This window comes from Dendrobates tinctorius, unplaced genomic scaffold (assembly GCF_039654945.1).
Source record: "Dendrobates tinctorius isolate UK_male_01 unplaced genomic scaffold, ASM3965494v1 ptg000231l, whole genome shotgun sequence".
Lineage (NCBI taxonomy): Eukaryota > Metazoa > Chordata > Amphibia > Anura > Dendrobatidae > Dendrobates > Dendrobates tinctorius.
Genome location: NW_027361898.1, coordinates 11,825,272 through 11,844,450, shown reverse-complemented (window position 1 = coordinate 11,844,450; position 19,179 = coordinate 11,825,272).

The window sequence follows — 19,179 nt, the reverse complement described above, 5'->3', positions numbered from 1 at the left end:
TTAATTAAAAAAACATAATACTATGACCATAAGAGACATTATACACACAAGATCTGTACTTAGTATGCAGTGTCTGTGTACAGGTAATATAGTGATCAATGACATTATACACAGGAGCTCTGTATATAATGTACAGGTAACACAGTGATCACCGGTGACATTATACACAGGACCTCTGTACATAGTGTCAGTGTACAGGTAACACACTAACTCACCAGTGATGTCTCTAGGTGAAGTCCTTCATCTTTGTTTTTCATCTTTCATCCAGCACAGATCGCCATCACGTCTTCCAGCCAGGACTTGTCTCTGCAGGAAATATCACAGTTATCTAGAGCTCCGCTTGCAGAACACATTACTTATTTTTTCCCAACTTCTACATTACACCACATGAAGAAAAAAAGGCGACATAGTATCACTCTACACAGTAACAGGACCGCCCCCCCATTTACAACAGTATCCTCAAGAAAATAAAATACATCACTGCAGTAATGATATCCCTTAATTAGCCCCTATGGTAATAATATCCCCCATCCTGACTCCCGTGTGTCTCATTTTTGGCTTCAGCCATATGTTCTCCCATCCCACCCTCATCAGTATCCATTCTGCCCCATATGATCTCCCCTCCTGACCAATCTGTCTAAATCGTATCCATCCTGCCCCATGACCCTGCTCCATCTATCTCCAATCATGCCCGGTGTCTCACATTCTGCCCCCTCCTGTGTCTCACTGTCACATTCTGCCCCCTCCTGTGTCTCACTGTCACATTCTGCCCCCTCCTGTGTCTCACTGTCACATTCTGCCCCCTCCTGTGTCTCACTGTCACATTCTGCCCCCTCCTGTGTCTCACTGTCACATTCTGCCCCCTCCTGTGTCTCACTGTCACATTCTGCCCCCTCCTGTGTCTCACTATCACATTCTGCCCCCATGTCCAGCATTCTGCCCCAGTCTCTTGCATTCTACCCCCAGCGTCCACCATTCTGCCCGCAGCGTCCAACATTCTGCCCCAGCTCACAGCCTGCCCCCATGTCCAGCATTCTGCCCGCAGCGTCCAGCATTCTGCCTCAGTCTCCAGCATTCTGCCCCAGCTTCGAGCATTCTGCCCCATGTCCAGAATTCTGCCCCAGCGTCCAGCATTCTTCTGCCCCATGTCCAGCATTCTGCCCCGTCTCACAGTCTGCCCTCATATCCAGCATTCTGCCACCAGCGTCCAGCATTCTGTCCCCAGCATCCAGCATTCTGCCCCATGTCCATTCTGCCCCCAGTGTCCAGCATTATGCCCCATGTCCAGCATTCTGCCCCCAGCGTCCAGCATTCTGCCCCCCGCATTCTGCCCCCAGCATCCAGCATTCTGCCCCCCGCATTCTGCCCCCAGCGTCCAGCATTCTGCCTCCAGAATTCTGCCCCCAGCGTCCAGCATTCTGCCCCCAGCATCCAGCATTCTGCCCCCAGCATTCTGCCCCCAGCGTCCAGCATTCTGCCCCAGCGTCCAGCATTCTGCCCCCACATTCTGCCCCCAGCGTCCAGCATTCTGCCCCCAGCGTCCAGCATTCTGCCCCCAGCATTCTGCCCCAGCGTCCAGCATTCTGCCCCAGGCCCCCTGGATAGCCGCTCTCAAAAAAAAAAATAAAAAAATTCTTCTTACCTTGTTATCTGGCTGTGCTCCAGCGGCGAGGCTCCCTCCCTCTCCCAGTCCCACGTGGCACACTGACTGAATGAGGAAGTGGAGGAGCAGAGCAGTGTGTGACGTCAGGTGAGGGCGGAGCTGTGGCTGGACCATTGTGCAGGGGGGGATTTCGGCGCTGGCTGGACCATGGTGCGGGGGGGGCCTGCCCGAGGGGCCCGGGGGGCCCGGGGGGCCCGGCAGGCGCTGAGTCTGAATTTAAAATAAAGCTGCAGAAGCCTGTATAAAATGTAGGGGGGCCCCAGCGCGGATCGGGCTGCCAGCATGGTCGGGCCCCCCTAATCACCGGGCCCCATACACATGTAAGGCCTGTCATGCCCTGATGGCGGCCCTGGACCCCACTAATGTGGTGGACCACTGTGTTCTTTGGATTGACCCTGCTAAGTTTGTGAAATGGTTAATTAGTCAAAATAGAAAGTTGCCAATAAAAAGTGGCCAACATAACAAGATCCCCATTAGGTTGAAATATACGACTAACCAGTACTACTTTCTGTAACGCCGGTGTGTTTGTGCCTTGTTTCCCCAGCGTTACTCTGCATGTCAGTGCTTTGATATGGGCTCCAGCGCTGAGCCCACATTTTTTCCAGCACATGCCAGCTGTTTTGAACAGCTGACATGTGCACCTAACAGCTGTGGGTGGAATCACGATGGACCCGTGGCTGTTAACTAGTTAGATGACACTGTCAATCTCTGACAGCGGCAGCTAACTCAGGCTTACAGAAAGCGCGTCAGAAATCCCGCCCATTTTTGAACAGCTGACATGTGCCTCTAACAACTGTGGGTGGAATCGTGATCCACCTGTGGCTGTTAAATAGTTAAATGCCGCTGTCAATCTGACAGCGGCATTTAACTTGCAGTTATTGCAAGCTCGTCGGAAATCCTGCCCATTGGTGACCCCGTCACGTGATCGCGGGTCACCGATGGGTCAGCATAACAACCAGAGCTCTCCTTCAGACCTCTATGATTGTCATTACCAGACTGTTATGAACGCCACCTGGTGATCGGCGCTCATAGCAAGTGAGCATATCTGCTACACACATGCGATCTGATCAGCGCCTGTGTGTAGTAGAGACGATCAGACAACTGCAGCTTCTACTCTCCCATGGAAACTATTGAAGCATACAAAAACTAAAAACAAATGTTTTTAAAAATCTAAAAAAATAAAAAAAATAAAAGTTTAAATCACTCCCCTTTCACCCCATTCGAAATAAAACAATTAAAAAAATCAAATATGCTCATATTTGGTATCGCCGCATTCAGAATCGGCCAATAAAATGCAATAACGGGCGATCAGAAGACTCTATCTACACCAAAATGGTATCAATAGAAATTTCAGCTTTGCGCACATAAAAAAGCTCTCAAGCAGCCCCAGATCACGAAAAATGGAGACGCTACAGGTGTCAGAAAATGGCTCAATTTTTTTTTTTTAACCAAAGACTGGATTTTTTTTCACCACTTAATTAAAAAAGAACATATACATGTTTTGTATCTAGGAGCACGTAATGACAGAGAATCATAATGGCAGGTCAGTTTTTGCATTTAGTGAACTTGGTAAAAAAAAAAACTGCAAATGCAAACTTTGTTTGCAATTTCATTGCACTTGGAAATTTTTTCCTGTTTTCCAGTACACGATATGTTAAAACCAAAGTTACTCTTCAAAAGTATAACTTGTCTCACAAAAAACAAGCCCTTACATGGCCATTTTGACCAAAAAATAAAAAAGTTATGGCCCTGGGAAGAAGGGGACCAAAAAACGAAAACGCAAAAACTAAAATACCTCAGGTCATGAAGGGGTTAAAAGCATTTTGCAGTATTTTGCAGCATTGATGTTGAGACTATCCCTTTAAGATAGCAGACCTCTTTAATTCCATGGAACACAGAGAGACACAGTACAACAAACATGAAAAAATACTTTAATGCCATGCCTGACCGGATTGAGGCTTTAAAGAAATCACATTTTAATATGCATATTTGACATTTGTATCACGTAGATACGATGTAATAAAATAAAAAGTAAAAAAATCAGGGTGCCTATCTGCTTGTGGGTTGTCTCTAAATTAGAGATGAGCAGCTCAATCTACTAAGGATTGAGTTTGAGTTGAATTTCCTAAAATTTACGGTTTTAGATAAATTTGAACATTTTGAGATTCGAATCATGGTACACAAAAAAAACCTCTCTCTTTGCTTCCAATTCTAAGCTTTCCAGCATTGAGATTCATGCAAATTTTTCTTCCATAAATTAAATTTTTAGGGAAAATGTGCCTAATTTGAAAAGATCCACTCAACTCTACTCAGTATACAGTTGTGCTCAAAAGTTTACATACCCCTGCAGAATTTTTTCTTTCTTGGCCTTTTTTCAGAGAATATGAATGATAACACCAAACTTTTTCTCTATTCATGGTTAGTGTTTGGGTGGAGCCATTTATTGTCAAACTACTGTGTTTTCAATTTTGAAATCATAATGACAACCCAAAACATCCAAATGACCTTGATCAAAAGTTCTCATAGTACTTCATGTAGGGGCTTCGTGAGTCAGTGCTCTATACAGCTAGAGCTGCTGGCTGCACGATTCCCCTCAGACCAGGGTAAGGTGGGATTTGTTGTTTCCCTCTTGTCGGGCAGGACTTTGGAGTGGGCCACTCCGTTGTGGGAGCTTGGTGTTCAGGTGGTACAGAGCGCATCTCAGTTTTTGGCCGCTCTGAAGCAGGTCTTCTTGGGACCGCGAGCCACCCATGACACCGCGCTCCAGCTGCTGGCACTGTCACAGGGCTCATCCTTGGTCAGCCATTATGCCTTTCGGTTCCGGATCCTGGTCTCTGAGCTGGAGTGGCCAGACAACGTCCTCATACCAGTATTCTGGAGAGGCCTGGCTGACCACGTGAAGGACGCCCTGTCCACCAGGGAGATTCCCACTACACTGGAGGGGCTTATTACCGTCTCTACCCGTATTGACCTTCGCTTTGTCGAGCGAAGGTTGGAGCGGGCCCAGTGTAGGCAGAGGTTTAGGTTGGCACCTAGTTTTTCTAAACCTCAGGAGTCTTCCGATAGGGCATCCGAGCCTCAGGAGGCTACAGAGCGTTCTCGCTTGGGAAGCAGGTCTCGGTCCACTCGAGCACCCGTGGTCTGCTATGTGTGTCGGCAGTCTGGTCACCTAGCCAAACGGTGCCCACAGCGGTCAGGAAAGCGTCCCCGTCCAGTGGTCATTGGGGGAGGCTTACTGGATTCAGCGGCATTTTCCTCCAAGCTGTCCTTTGAGAGGACGCTTGAGTTTGGTTCATCCACTCTGGTAGAGGAGGTATGCGTGGATTCCGGAGCAGAGGGCAATTTTATGTTTTCTGTCTTCGCTCAACGGCACGCAATACCTCTGGTTATGCTATCCAAACCAGTCACTGTCAGAGTGGTGAACGGCACGACCCTACCCTCATAGATTACACACCAGACCGCCCCTTTGGTACTCTCGGTGTCTCCATCCCATCAGGAGACGATATCTTGTCATGCCCGTGGGTATTGATCAGGTCCTTTTAGGAGTCCCCTGGCTACATTACCACTCCCCTCATATAGAGTGGTCCTCAGGGAGAATTCTGAGATTGAGTAAAACATGGGAGGGTAGATGTCTGAGGGAGTGTTTCCAGGTTGCCTCCACTGAGGTCCCGGCAGATCTTTCCTCTCTCTCTAAACACTATCGACAGTATGCAGATGTGTTCTCCAAAAAGGCAGCGGAAACCCTTCCACCGCATTGCCCCTATGACTGTCTTATTGACCTTTTGCCTGGTGCTGAGCCTCCCCGGGGTCGAGTCTACCCCTTGTCTCTCCCAGAGACAGAGGCCATGTCTCAATACATCAGGGAGAATCTGGCAAGGGTATTCATTAGGAAGTTAGTATCACCAGCGGGGGCGGGATTCTTCTTCGTCCAGAAGAAAACTGGAGAACTACATCCCTGCATCGATTACAGGGGTCTTAACGCCATCACTGTTAAGTGCAAGTATCCTCTGCCCCTGATATCGGAATTGTTTGATAGGCTATGGGGAGCGAGAGTGTTTACCAAACTTGATCTGCGGGGGGCTTACAACCTGATTCGCATCGGTGAGAGGGACGAATGGAAGACGGCATTTAATACCAGGGATGGGAACTACGAATACCTGGTGATGCCCTTCGGGCTCTGTAAGGCCCCGGCCGTCTTCCAAGACTTTGTGAACGATATCTTCTGGGATATGTGTACCACCTCAGTAGTAGGCTATCTGGATGATATTCTCATCTACTCTCCAGATATTAACTCCCACTGGAAAGATGTTTGCAAAGTTTTTGCCCTCCTACGGGCAAACTCCCTCTATGCCAAGTTGGAGAAATGTGTGTTTGAGCAGGAGTCCTTGCCTTTCCTGGGCTATATCATCTCCGCCCAGGGATTGGCCATGGATCCTGCCAAGCTACAGGCGGTGATGGATTGGCAAGAACCCCACTCCCTTAAAGTGGTGCAGCGCTTTATGGGGTTCCTTAATTACTATCGCCAATTTATCCCCCACTTCTCAACTTTGGTAGCCCCCTTGGTGGCCCTCACCAAGAAGGGTGCAAATCCCAAGTTGTGGTCAGAACCTGTCTCCAAGGCCTTCTCCTCTATTAAGTCTCATTTCGCTAGCGCTCCCATTCTACATCGCCCCAATGTAGATAAACCCTTCATTCTGGAGGTGGATGCCTCTTCCATCGGTGCTGGAGCGGTCCTGTTCCAGAAGGACTCGCAAGGTCGGAAGCACCCATGCTTCTTTTTCTCCAAGACCTTCACACCGGCGGAGAGGAATTATTCCATCAGGGACAGGGAGTTGCTAGCGATGAAGTTGGCCTTCTCGGAGTATAGACACCTCCTGGAGGGGGCACACCACCCTTTCCAGGTGTTCACTGACCACAAGAACTTGGTGTATTTGCAGACGGCCCAGCAGCTAAATTCTTGCCAGGCCATTTGGTCCCAGTTCTTTCCCAGTTCCACTTAACCCTCCATTTCCTCTCCGGTGGGAAGAACGTCCGGGCCGATGCTCTCTCCCGCTCCATGATGTCATCAGAGGAGGAGGAGCCTCGGCTGATTGTCCCTTCTGAGAGCCTGAGGACCGTGGCTCCGGTCGCTCTAGAGTCTGTACCCCCAGGCAAGACATTTGTCCCTGCCCGTCTGCGACTGGAGGTCCTCTCTTGGGCTCACTCGCCCAGGGTGGGTGGACATATGGGGACAAAACGGACCTCTGAACTCCTGGCGAGGACGTACTGCTGGTCGCATATGGCCCGTGACATTAGGGACTATATTCAGGTGTGGGTCTCATGCGCCAAGAATACATTCTCCCGCTGGGCTACTTTACCCCCTGCCGGTAGCGGACAGGCCCTGGGAGATGGTCGGTATGGATTTTGTGGTGGGACTGCCCAAGTCCAGGGGTAGCACATTCATTTGGGTTGTCACTGACCATTTCTCTAAGATGGTTCACCTGATGCTTCTTTCCCGGTTACCTTCTGCATGGGGCCTGGCAGCTTTGTTCATTAAGCATGTCTATCGACCTGCACGGTATGCCGGACAAGATTATCAGCGACCGGGGTCCCCAGTTTGCATCTCGGATTTGGAGAGAGCTGTTTCACCTGCTCAGTATTGAGCTGAAACTCTCCTCGGCCTATCACCCTGAGACGGACAGGTTGGTAGAGAGAGCCAGCCAGACCCTGGTCACATATCTACGACATTTTGTTTCTGCCAGTCAGGATGACTGGGCATCCTTGCTGCCATGGGAGTTCACTTTGAACAACGCTGTGGCCATTTCCACCAGTCAGACCCCATTCCACCTTAATTATGTCCAGCATCCGCGAGTTCCTGTGCCGTCCGCCGACTCTAGGGTGGCAGACTGGGCGGTGGAGGCCCGTGACTGTCATGATCCATTCTGGATTATGACAGATAAAAGCACTAATAACCTTTTTTTTTCCTTAAGCTGGTGGTTTCAGTTCTAGTTTTGCCCCCTGTGGCCGTTAGGGTCATTGCACTTGATGTTTTCTTTGCTTTGCCTTTTGCCCCCGGTGGTCACTGGGATTATAGCAGCTTTTCACCCCTGATCATTTGACCATTCACTTTTACTATATCGGGTTACATGGTCTATGAGCAGGTGTTGGTGATATTGCTAATTTCCAACCAAGGCTGGTGAAAGAAGAATCTACAGAGAGCAGCTCAGGGGAGCTCTGGTGTAAAGTCTGGTGAAGGAAGGAATTACAGAGAGGTGTTCCTTGCAGCTCTGACAAAGCTTGGAGAAGTAGCAGCTATTCTGGAGGAAAGCTGCATTCTGGTGGTGGACTCTGTTGCTGGGAGCAATAGCAACAGAGCAAAGCTAAGTGGTGTTTCCCTGTTTGTATTTTTCCCTGGTGTGCATTAGTACAGCGGTGGGGCCAGTGCCTGCACCACCCAGCTCACTAGCAAGGGATAGGTGTAGGGTGTGCTATGGTGACAGGTTATGGCTCGGCGACAGGTGAGGAGCCTGTATAGGAAGCGTTAGGAGTGTGAGGGACACTGACTCAGGGGAATGCAGGAGGTCTCCACTTCCCCGTTCCCTATCGCAGGGCCCACCATTGTAACTGTTTCCCCTTCCCCCGTGTCTTGTTGTTTTAGTTACCGGCCTGCGGGTCGTGTCACACAGGACAGTTACATGTGCCATGTCTTGCTGTTTTAGTTACCGACCTGCTGGTCGTGTCACACAGGACGGGTCCACGTGACATTATCACCAACCATGCATTTTTGTTCTGCTGAGCCATGGACCCAATGCAGACCTTTGCCCAAATGCTGCAAATCTTTACGGATGAGATTAGGGGGCTGCGCGGTGAGTTGGTGCAGCAACTGCAGCTGTTGGTGGGCTTTGGGGGCTTGGTTCAGAGACAGGCTCAGCCAGAACCCAAGATATCTCTCCCTGACAGGTTTTCTGGAGGGAGAGATCAATTCTTGGTATTTCAGCAAGCCTGCAAACTATACTTCAGGCTGCGCCCTCGTTCATCAGGGAGTGAAGAGCAATGGGTGGGAATCATTATGTCCCTTCTTAAGGGGGATCCCCAATCCTGGGCCTTCTCCCTGCCGGACGATTCACCATCATTAGAGTCTGTGGACGAGTTTTTTGCGGCTTTGGCGCTTGTGTATGGGGATCTTGATGGCGTCTCCCTGGCAGAATCCTGACTCAGTAGGTGTAAACAAGGAGCCCGGGTTGCTGAGGAGTACTGCTCAGAGTTTAGGAGGTGGGCCACTGACAGTCAGTGGAATGACCCCGCACTTAGGAGTCAATTTGTGCAGGGTCTGTCTCCAAAGTTGCAGGATACTCTGGTGCAGTACGCCGCCCCCAGGTCGCTGGAGGCCGCCATGTCCCTTGCCATCCAGGTGGATAGACACCTTAGGGAGAGACATACACAAAATGTGCCCCCTGTTCTCCTCACTAGGGAGGAGGACCCACCAGTGCGAACGGAGGAACCCAGACAGCCCAGTGTTGTTGGTACAAAAAAGGAGGTGTCTGCGGCTCGTCGTGGTGGGGGGGTATGCTTTTCCTGTGGGAAGCAGGGCCATTTCATGAGAGCCTGCCCAGTGCGTGCCAAGTCTCCAGACGAATGTATGCAAGTAGGAGGAGCTAGTTTGTGTACGGAGCTGCCTACAGTTTGGGGAGTGGTGTCAGCATGTTTTTACTGTGGGCAGACTGGTCATGTCCTGAAGGCTTGCCCAACCCGCGCCAAATTATCTGTACCATCTGAGAAGCCGCATTCCCCTGGTCGCTTGGAGGGAGGCGACCAGGGAGTGTATGTTTCCTCCACTTTACCCTCCCAAGGTACTATGTCAGCAGCGGTGTTGGCTGGCGGGGTACCCGAAGTGTTACCGGTGTTTGTGGGCAGGAGTCAGTCTGGTGGATGCTCGCTTTGTCCAGACTCATGGCCTCAGGTGTTGGACGCTAGCCCAACCTATAAGTGTCCAGGCCATAAACTCTGTTCCACTGAGCCAGGGGAGCTTGACCCAAGTCGTAGAAAATACCCATCTACGTATAGGACATCATGAGGAGTCCTCGTCATGCTACGTCTTGGAGGGAATGCCAGTACCTTTCGTTTTAGGCCTCCCTTGGCTGAAAAAACTCAACCTGGTAATAGATTGGCAGGGGAGGGAAGCGGTCATCTGGAGGCAGTCGTGTGAGGGCTGCTGCTTAGGGACTACTGTCTCTGCCATCTGTCTTCAACCGACCCCTTTCTCTCCAGTGAGAGCAGCAGATATGCTGCAGGAGAGTAGGGGCAAGTCTAAACACTCGCCATTAGCCAAACCTGGGAGGCGCAGACCTCTTGGTGGAAGGGGTTGGAGGGTGGTATACCCCGTGGTGAATTGCGGGGGTGTGAGTGTGGTGACACAGGGGGACGCCTCTGTTATCAATCCCAGAAAGAGTTCACCGAATTGTGACAAACGAATGTGTGGCAATAAACATTCAGGTCCGGACCTGTGTGTGAACGAGCATGAATGGGTGGCCACCAAAAAACATCCAGTGGAAGTGTGTTGCGGAGTCTTACCAGCTCGAGTTACCCCCAAACATACACATACACAACTCGTTCCCCAGGTCGGCGCTTTGGAGATGTGTGGTGCCTCCAGAACATACATTGCCAATACCAGCGGTGCTCGTTTGTCATAAACCTGAAGGGCAGGTAGTTGCTGGGGTGAACTCTGGACATGGGCATCCCCGCTGTAGGTAGTTCCATGATGAGGAGCCGTCTTGAGGGTCCGGAGGCCCCTCATTAAGGGAGGGTACTGTCATGATCCATGCTGGATTATGACAGATAAAAGCACTAGTAACCTTTTTTTTTTCCTTAAGCTGGTGGTTTCAGTTCTAGTTTTGCCCCCGGTGGCTGTTAGGGTCATTGCACTTGATGTTTTCTTTGCTTTGCCTTTTGCACCCGGTGGTTACTGGGATTATAGCAGCATTTGGCCCCTGATCATTTGACCATTCCCTTTTCCTAAATCGGGTCACATGGTCTATGAGCAGGTGTTGGTGATATTGCTCATTTCCAACCAAGACTGGTGAAGGAAGGAACTACAGAGAGCAGCTCAGGGGAGCTCTGGTGTAAAGTCTGGTGAAGGAAGGAATTACAGAGAGATGTTCCTTGCAGCTCTGACAAAGCTTGGAGAAGTAGCAGCTATTCTGGAGGAAAGCTGCATTCTGGTGGTGGACTCTGTTGCTGGGAGCAATAGCAACAGAGCAAAGCTAAGTGGTGTTTCCCTGTTTGTATTTTTCCCTGGTGTGTATTAGTACAGCGGTGGGGCCAGTGCCTGCACCACCCAGCTCCCTAGCAAGGGATAGGTGTAGGGTGTGCTATGGTGACAGGTTCCGGCTCGGTGACAGGTGAGGAGCCTGTATAGGAAACGTTAGGAGTGTGAGGGACACTGACTCAGGGGAGTGCAGGAGGTCTCCACTTCCCTGTCCCCTATCACAGGGCCCACCGTTGTAACTCTTTCCCCTTCCCCCGTGTCCTGTTGTTTTAGTTACCGGCCTGCGGGTCATGTCACACAGGACAGTTACGCATGCTGTGTCTTGCTGTTTTAGTTACCGACCTGCGGGTCGTGTCACACAGGACGGGTCCACGTGACAGTGACATTTGGGACCGCTCTCAGGATGCCATACTGGCCTCCAAGGAGAGAATGAGGTCTTCTGCTGAGGCACACCGGCGCCCCACTCCCACCTTTGCTCCAGACGACTTGGTGTGGCTCTCCACTCGTAACATCAGGCTGCAGGTTGAGTCCACTAAGTTCGCGCCTCGCCTTATAGGTCCCTTCAAATTCCTTGAGCAAGTTAACCCTGTGGTCTACCGTCTGGCCCTTCCTCCACACATGGGTATCATGGACACCTTCTACGTGTCTCCTTAAGGCCTCTTTTACACATCAGTTTTTTGCCTTCAGGCGCGATCCGGCTTTTTTTTGTAAAACCGGATCCGGCAAAATGCAATGCCGGATCCAGTTTTTCCCCATTGACTTGCATTAGCGCCGGATCGTGCCGGATGGCATTGCGTTTCATCCGTTTTTTGCCGGATCCGGCAACTTGTCTCATTCCGGCGTCTGGAAAAAACGGCTACTGTAACGTTTTTTGTCTCCGGCGAAAAAGCCGGAAGCGCCGGATCCGGCGCTTCCAGCTTTTTGCTACAATGAAAGTCTATGGGCGCCGGAATGCGCCGGATCCAGAAAAAGACGGATCCAGCCACCGGATCCGGTTTTTTTAAGTCTGCGCATGCTCAGATCCAATTGGCCAGCCCCCAGGAACAGAAGACGGATCCAGCAAAAAAACGGATCCGTTTCTACAGTTCTCCAAATTTTATGCCGGATCCGTTTTTTCAAAAAATAGCCGGATCCTGCCTGACGCCGAAAACCTGATGTGTGAAAGTAGCATAAGCCCGTTCACTTGTCCCGACTTTTTGAGTCATCTACCGGGACATTGGACTTGTCCTCGAATGAGTACAAGGAGAACGCCATCATGGGGTGTAAGGTGGTACTGTCGCGTCTGTCTGCGGGTCTGGGCTGCAGACAGACAGCGCCCCGAGTAGCACCGACACCCTTAACCCCTATACAGGGATCTGGATTTACTGCAGAGCCCAGGAAGCGCTGTCTGAACAGGAGCAGAGTGCCAGAGCAGAACGGTCGCAATAGAACAGCAGGAAGGGAGCCAAAAATGGAGTCGGAAACCAGGCGAGCAGTGGAGGTACAGAAACGGCAGGCAGAGGCAGAGTCGAGAGTCCAGGCAGAGGTCAAAAACCGGGAGAGTAGCGGAGGTACAAAATCGTCAGGCAGTAGAGGGGGTCAGGAATCCAGGCCAAGGTCAGCATCAGTAATCAGGAGAAATGCAAGGTACAAAAACGGCAGGCAACAGAGTAGTCAGAAGTTCAGGCTGAGGTCGGAGTTAACGATAGGCAATCACAAGTAACACGTAGGGGAACCAAGAATATATCCGGTGGCTTGCAAGCCCAGTCCCAAGGTATTTGAGGGATCAGGTCGTCCCTCACAGGCTCCCGGGCTGGTGATGTCATCAGGACCGCCCCCAGGACCAGACCTGATGATGATGCACCAGCCCCTTCATGACTGACAGAGGAGCGGAGTCTGCGTCCAGTAGACGCCTGCGCAGAAGCCCTTTCATTGTTGCCGCCCTCACTCGGGCGCGAGCCACGGTGCCTCCTAGTGGTTGAGGGCGGAACAGCAGGCCCCGAGCCCGAGGGCGGCGTGACAGTCCGTCGCCTCCTAGTGGCTGAGGGTGGAACAGCGGGCCCAGAGTCTGACGGCGACGTGACAGTACCCCCCTATCCAGGAGGGGCCTCCGGACCCTCAAAACCCGGTTTGTCAGGGTGAAGGAGATGAAATCTCCTAATTAATGCCTTGGCATGGATGTTCCTTGCGGGGACCCAGGACCTCTCCTCCGGGCCGGAGCCCTTCCAGTGTATAAGATACTGTATGGAGTCTCTCACAAGGCGGGAGTCAAGGATACCCTGGACTTCATACTCCAAGGACCCTCCGACCGAAACAGGTGGAGGAGGGGACTGGACAGGGTGAATTGGGGAGCGATACAGTTTGAGGAGAGACTTGTGGAACACGTTAGGTAATTTAAATGACTGCGGAAGTTTCAAACGGAAGGCTACCGGGTTAACCACTTCTATAATTTCATATGGGCCGATAAATCTGGGACCCAGTTTGGCAGATGGTACTTTCAGTTTGATGTTTTTAGTCGAAAGCCAAACCTTGTCCCCAACCCCCAAGTGCGGCCCCTTGGACCGTCGTTTGTTTGCAGCTGAAGCCTGTCTAACTTGAGCCCCTTTCAAATTCGTATTTACTTCAGACCATATTGTTTTCAAGCAATGTATGTTTTTCTCTACCCCAGGGAGCTCCGACATCCTAGCCGAGAACGACCCAAAGCGCGGATGCAATCCAAGGTTACAAAAAAAGGGGTAGTTTTAATGGAGTCCTGGTAGCGATTATTTAAGGCAAACTCAGCCAATGGCAGATGTTCTACCCAATCGGACTGGTGTCCTGACACGTAACAACGGAGGTATTGCTCCAGAGCTTGATTAGCACGTTCGGTTTGCCCATTGGTTTCGGGGTGGTAGGCCGAGGAGAAGGATAACTCAACACCGATGCGTTTACAGAACGCCCTCCAGAATTTTGAGACGAACTGGGTACCTCTGTCGGACACAATATTTGACGGAACACCATGAAGACGTACAGTGTGCACAAGGAACAATTTGCTCAAGGTTTCGGAGTTAGGTAAGCCAGACAGGGGAATAAAATGGCACTGTTTGCTGAACCTGTCTACCACCACCCAGATACATGTTTTCCCATCTGAGGTCAGCAGGTCTGTGATGAAGTCCATGGAGATGTGGGTCCATGGACTCTCAGGGGTGGGCAAGGACTGAAGCCAGCCAGCAGGGCGATTATGGGTGGATTTGGCGCGGGCACAGACTTCACATGCTGAAACATAGTTCTTACAGTCCTTGACCACCGTCGGCCACCAAAAGTTCCTAGTTACCAACCTGGTGGTATTATTGAGCCCAGGATGACCTGCCAGAACAGAGTCATGTGACTCTTTAAGAACTTGAAGGCGAAAGGAATTCGGAACAAACAATTTTTGGGGGGGTGTAGTGTCAGGAGCTCGTTCCGGAGACCTACGGATCTCCTCCAGAAAGTCCAAGGAAACTGCCGACACGACGATCCCATTGGCTAATATCGGAACAGGTTCACAGTCTTCGGCTTGTGTGGGGCAAAAACTGCGAGAGAGGGCATCGGCCCTCACATTTTTCGTGCCAAGGCGAAAGGTGATTAAAAAATCGAACCTTGAAAAGAACAAGGCCCACCTGGCCTGCCTGGAATTCAGTCTTTTAGCTGACTCCAGGTAGGTCAGGTTTTTGTGGTCTGTAATGACGGTGACCTTGTGTTTGGCGCCTTCGAGAAAGTGACGCCATTCCTCGAAGGCCCATTTGATTGCTAGTAATTCCCGATTCCCAATATCATAGTTCTTCTCTGTGGCAGAGAACTTTCGGGAAAAAAAAGCACATGGGCGCAGCTGAGTGAGGGCTGCAGTGCCTTGCGATAGCACTGCTCCCACTCTGACTTCGGAGGCATCCACCTCCACAATAAATGGGCGGTCTAAGTCAGGTTGTACTAAAACCGGGTTGGCCACAAAGCATTCTTTTAACGTAGAAAATGCTTGAATGGCCTCGGGATTCCAGTTGGCCACGTCCGCCCCCTTCCGGGTTAGATCCGTGAGTGGCTTGGCAATCTCAGAAAAACTCCTGATAAACTTACGGTAGTTATTGGCAAATCCCAAAAATCGCTGCAGTGCTTTCAGCGATTTGGGTTGCACCCACGCCTTAATAGGTTGGATCTTGGCAGGATCCATGCGGAACCCCCTGCCTGAGACCATGTACCCCAAAAATTGTACCTCCTCAGCGAAAAAGACACATTTCTCCAACTTAGCAAACAAGGAGTTCTCCCGCAGTCTCTGCAGTACTGAATGGACGTGTTGAGCATGTGTCACAGGGTCAGTGGAGTAAATCAAAATGTCATCCAAGTACACAACGACATACACACCACAGATGTCCCTGAAAATATCGTTAACAAAGTGCTGAAACACTGCAGGAGCATTGCTGAGTCCGAAAGGCATTACTAGGTACTCAAAGTGACCAAGAGGTGTATTAAACGCTGTCTTCCACTCATCGCCGTCTCTTATGCGGATTAGATTGTATGCCCCCCAGAGGTCAAGTTTAGTAAACCAACGGGCTCCAATTAGCTGATTAAAAAGATCAGGGATGAGTGGAAGCGGGTACTGGTTCTTTATAGTGATTGCGTTTAATTCCCGGTAGTCAATGCAGGGTCTGAGACCACCATCTTTCTTCTCTACAAAGAAGAACCCAGCTCCAACTGGTGAAATAGATGGTCTAATGAACCCCTTTCTTAAGCTATCCGCTATGTACTCATTCATGGCCTGACGATCTGGACCAGAGAGATTAAATATTCTCCCTTTTGGAAGACGGGCATCTGGAATTAGGTTTATAGGACAATCATACTCTCTGTGGGGCAGTAGTTTCTCAGACTCTATAACAGAAAAGACATCTCCATAATCCCTGAGAGCAAACGGTATGAAGGGGTGTTTTTTTAGCTTGGTTTGATTTACTGCTACAGACATGCAATTATCCTGGCATTGCGAACTCCGACGCACCACATCACCCAGGTGCCAGTCAATGACAGGGTTATGTTGACGTAGCCACGGCATTCCCAAAATGACTGCAGAAGATAGATTGTCCAACACAAAAAAGGAAATAAGCTCAGTATGTAGTGCTCCTACTGACATAGCAATCTTAGCCGTAACAAATTTAACCCCCTCCTGAATAATGGATGTGCCATTAATAGCCGTGGTTTTAATTGGAATATTAAGTTTCAGTAGTGGGACACCAAGTTTTTTAGCAGCAAAAGAGTCCATAAAATTCCCTTCAGACCCGCTATCGACATAGGCTTTTAAACACAGAGAATCCTGACCAAAATAAAATGAAATAGGTAGTAAAACTTTGGCCGCATCTGCGGGCAATACCTGAGCTTCTGCGCAACCATAGCCAGAGCTGCTCAGAGGCTGATGTTCCCGGGGTACGGATCTCTGACGTTCAGCTTTGTCCCTGGAGTCTCCTAACTGCAGCATGCTCGAGCAGGAAGGTGAGACTGATCCTCCAGGCTGTATACTGAGGCTTAGTAACAGGTGTATTAGTCCAACAATCAGCTCAGGCAAGAGAGGAAAGGAAAAAAAAATTCAGAGAAACTGTCTTTATATAGGTGTGATATATATATATACACAAGAGACAGTTTTATTTGGGCCGGATATAATGTCGCGTCCGTCTGCGGGTCTGGGCTGCAGACAGACAGCGCCCCGAGTAGCACCGACACCCTTAACCCCTATACAGGGATCTGGATTTACTGCAGAGCCCAGGAAGCGCTGTCTGAACAGGAGCAGAGTGCCAGAGCAGAACGGTCGCAATAGAACAGCAGGAAGGGAGCCAAAAATGGAGTCGGAAACCAGGCGAGCAGTGGAGGTACAGAAACGGCAGGCAGAGGCAGAGTCGAGAGTCCAGGCAGAGGTCAAAAACCGGGAGAGTAGCGGAGGTACAAAATCGTCAGGCAGTAGAGGGGGTCAGGAATCCAGGCCAAGGTCAGCATCAGTAATCAGGAGAAATGCAAGGTACAAAAACGGCAGGCAACAGAGTAGTCAGAAGTTCAGGCTGAGGTCGGAGTTAACGATAGGCAATCACAAGTAACACGTAGGGGAACCAAGAATATATCCGGCGGCTTGCAAGCCCAGTCCCAAGGTATTTGAGGGATCAGGTTGTCCCTCACAGGCTCCCGGGCTGGTGATGTCATCAGGACCGCCCCCAGGACCAGACCTGATGATGATGCACCAGCCCCTTCATGACTGACAGAGGAGCGGAGTCTGCGTCCAGTAGACGCCTGCGCAGAAGCCCTTTCATTGTTGCCGCCCTCACTCGGGTGCGAGCCACGGCGCCTCCTAGTGGTTGAGGGCGGAACAGCAAGCCCCGAGCCCGAGGGCGGCGTGACAGTCCGTCGCCTCCTAGTGGCTGAGGGCGGAACAGCGGGCCCCGAGTCTGACGGCGACGTGACAGGTACATGGCAAAAGATATTACCTGGTGGACTGGAAGGGTCATGGCCGAGAGGATAGGACCTGGGAGCCTGTGGAGAATATTCGTGGTCCCCTGCTCATTGTGGCCTTTGAGCATAGCGAGGCGCAGGAGGCAGGTAAAGTTAGGAGTCGGATTCCTGCCTCTGGACAGGAGAAATCTCAAACCTTGCCTTCTGCGGTCTCCCATTCAGTCCCAGCCGCAGAAGAGCCTGCTCAGCAAAGACGTCGTTCCCAGCGTCTTGCTCAGGCTTATGCGGTCAGGTTGATTGCTGCTGCTGCCACCTCTGGGTCAGCTTTGGCAATCCGCACTAGCCAGCAGCGAGCAGCTCCAGAGGCTAAGTCCTTTTTGCAGCCTTCTGGGCTTGCCTGTGGGACGACCTCTCATTGGAGGTTGGGGGTCATACGCTCAGGTCCTTCTCCAGCTTGGATTGCACCATCAGGAAGGTCCGGGAAGGACGCTGCTATAAAAGGTTCGCATGGCCGAGCGGCCATGTGCTAGTATAGTCTGTAATTTGTAGTAGTGTGTGTGATGATGGATGCTTGTGAACCGCTGACTGACTCATTATGAAACACCTTCCCTCTGATACGCATGTTAGTAGGGTTTAGAGTCTCGAGTCAGCGTCGAGTAGTGGCACTGCCTATTGCCACAGTACCTCCAGCTCCTATCACATGTTAGCGCCAGTGTGCACCACGCTACATTAGGCACTACAGTACCACACATTCAGCAATATCAGTCAGAGCGGCTCCGTGCGCCATTAATGCGCTTTCCAAACCAAAGCTTAGGCTGGCTAGTGGCGTCTGCCAGAGCTGCTCTGTACGTACTTCGTGCAGTATTTTTCTATTATCTGCGCCCTGTGTCTGTTAACAGGGCACAGCATTCAGTAAGGGTCTCTCCCTGGCGTCGCAGTTGCGACACCGAACGCTAGTGGATCTAGAGGGACTCTAACCCTGTGTCCTTGGGGCAGGGATCTGTGACCAAGACACTAGCGTTCACTCTGCGGTATCGCGGCCCTGTGAAGCAACTGGGTCCGCCTCCTATTCACCGGGTGGTTAACCTGAGTGTGTTTGCTATACCGCCAGTTTCTGTCCGCCATTACCGAGCAGCAGTCTATCATCTCTGCACGGTGGACCCCGAGCTGCGAACGCACCTCATTGCCATATTTTATTATTTGGTGTGTTCCGCCAGCCCTAACAGTATATAAACTTTTGATCAGGGTCATTTGGATGTTTTTGGGTTGTCATTATGATTTAAAAAGAGAAAACACAGTAGTTTGACAATAAATGGCTTCACCCAACCACTAATCATGAGTGGAGAAAAATTTTTGGTGTTATCATTCATATTTTCTGAAAAAAGGCCAAGAAAGCAAAAATTCTGCCGGGGTATGTAAACTTTTGAGCACAACTGTATAATTTCCCACAGGATATGCATGAACTTGAACTCACTTTCACATTATATTAACAAACTTGTCCATAACCTTTTTTATATATGTATTCAGCTATTTTTTTTCCATACAGCTTCTCTGGAACCAGCGATCCCTAGACAGTGCCACATGAAGGAGATCAATAAGTTTTCTATTATTCCTAAACTATGCTTTGCACAGTTTTTTCAAAATAACCGTGACATAATATCCAGAAACATAATTATTCATTTTAATCTTTGTATTTAGGAGAAATAGGAAGAAAAAATTGGAATTTGTTTTAAAAAATTAGAACAGTAATAATTTAAGAGAAACATCAACTTTTTATTTGTTCTTCCTTTTTAAATACCTCATCGTTATGTTATTCAATGTCATACGTTTATTAGGAAGGAGTAGTCATAGTCGTAGT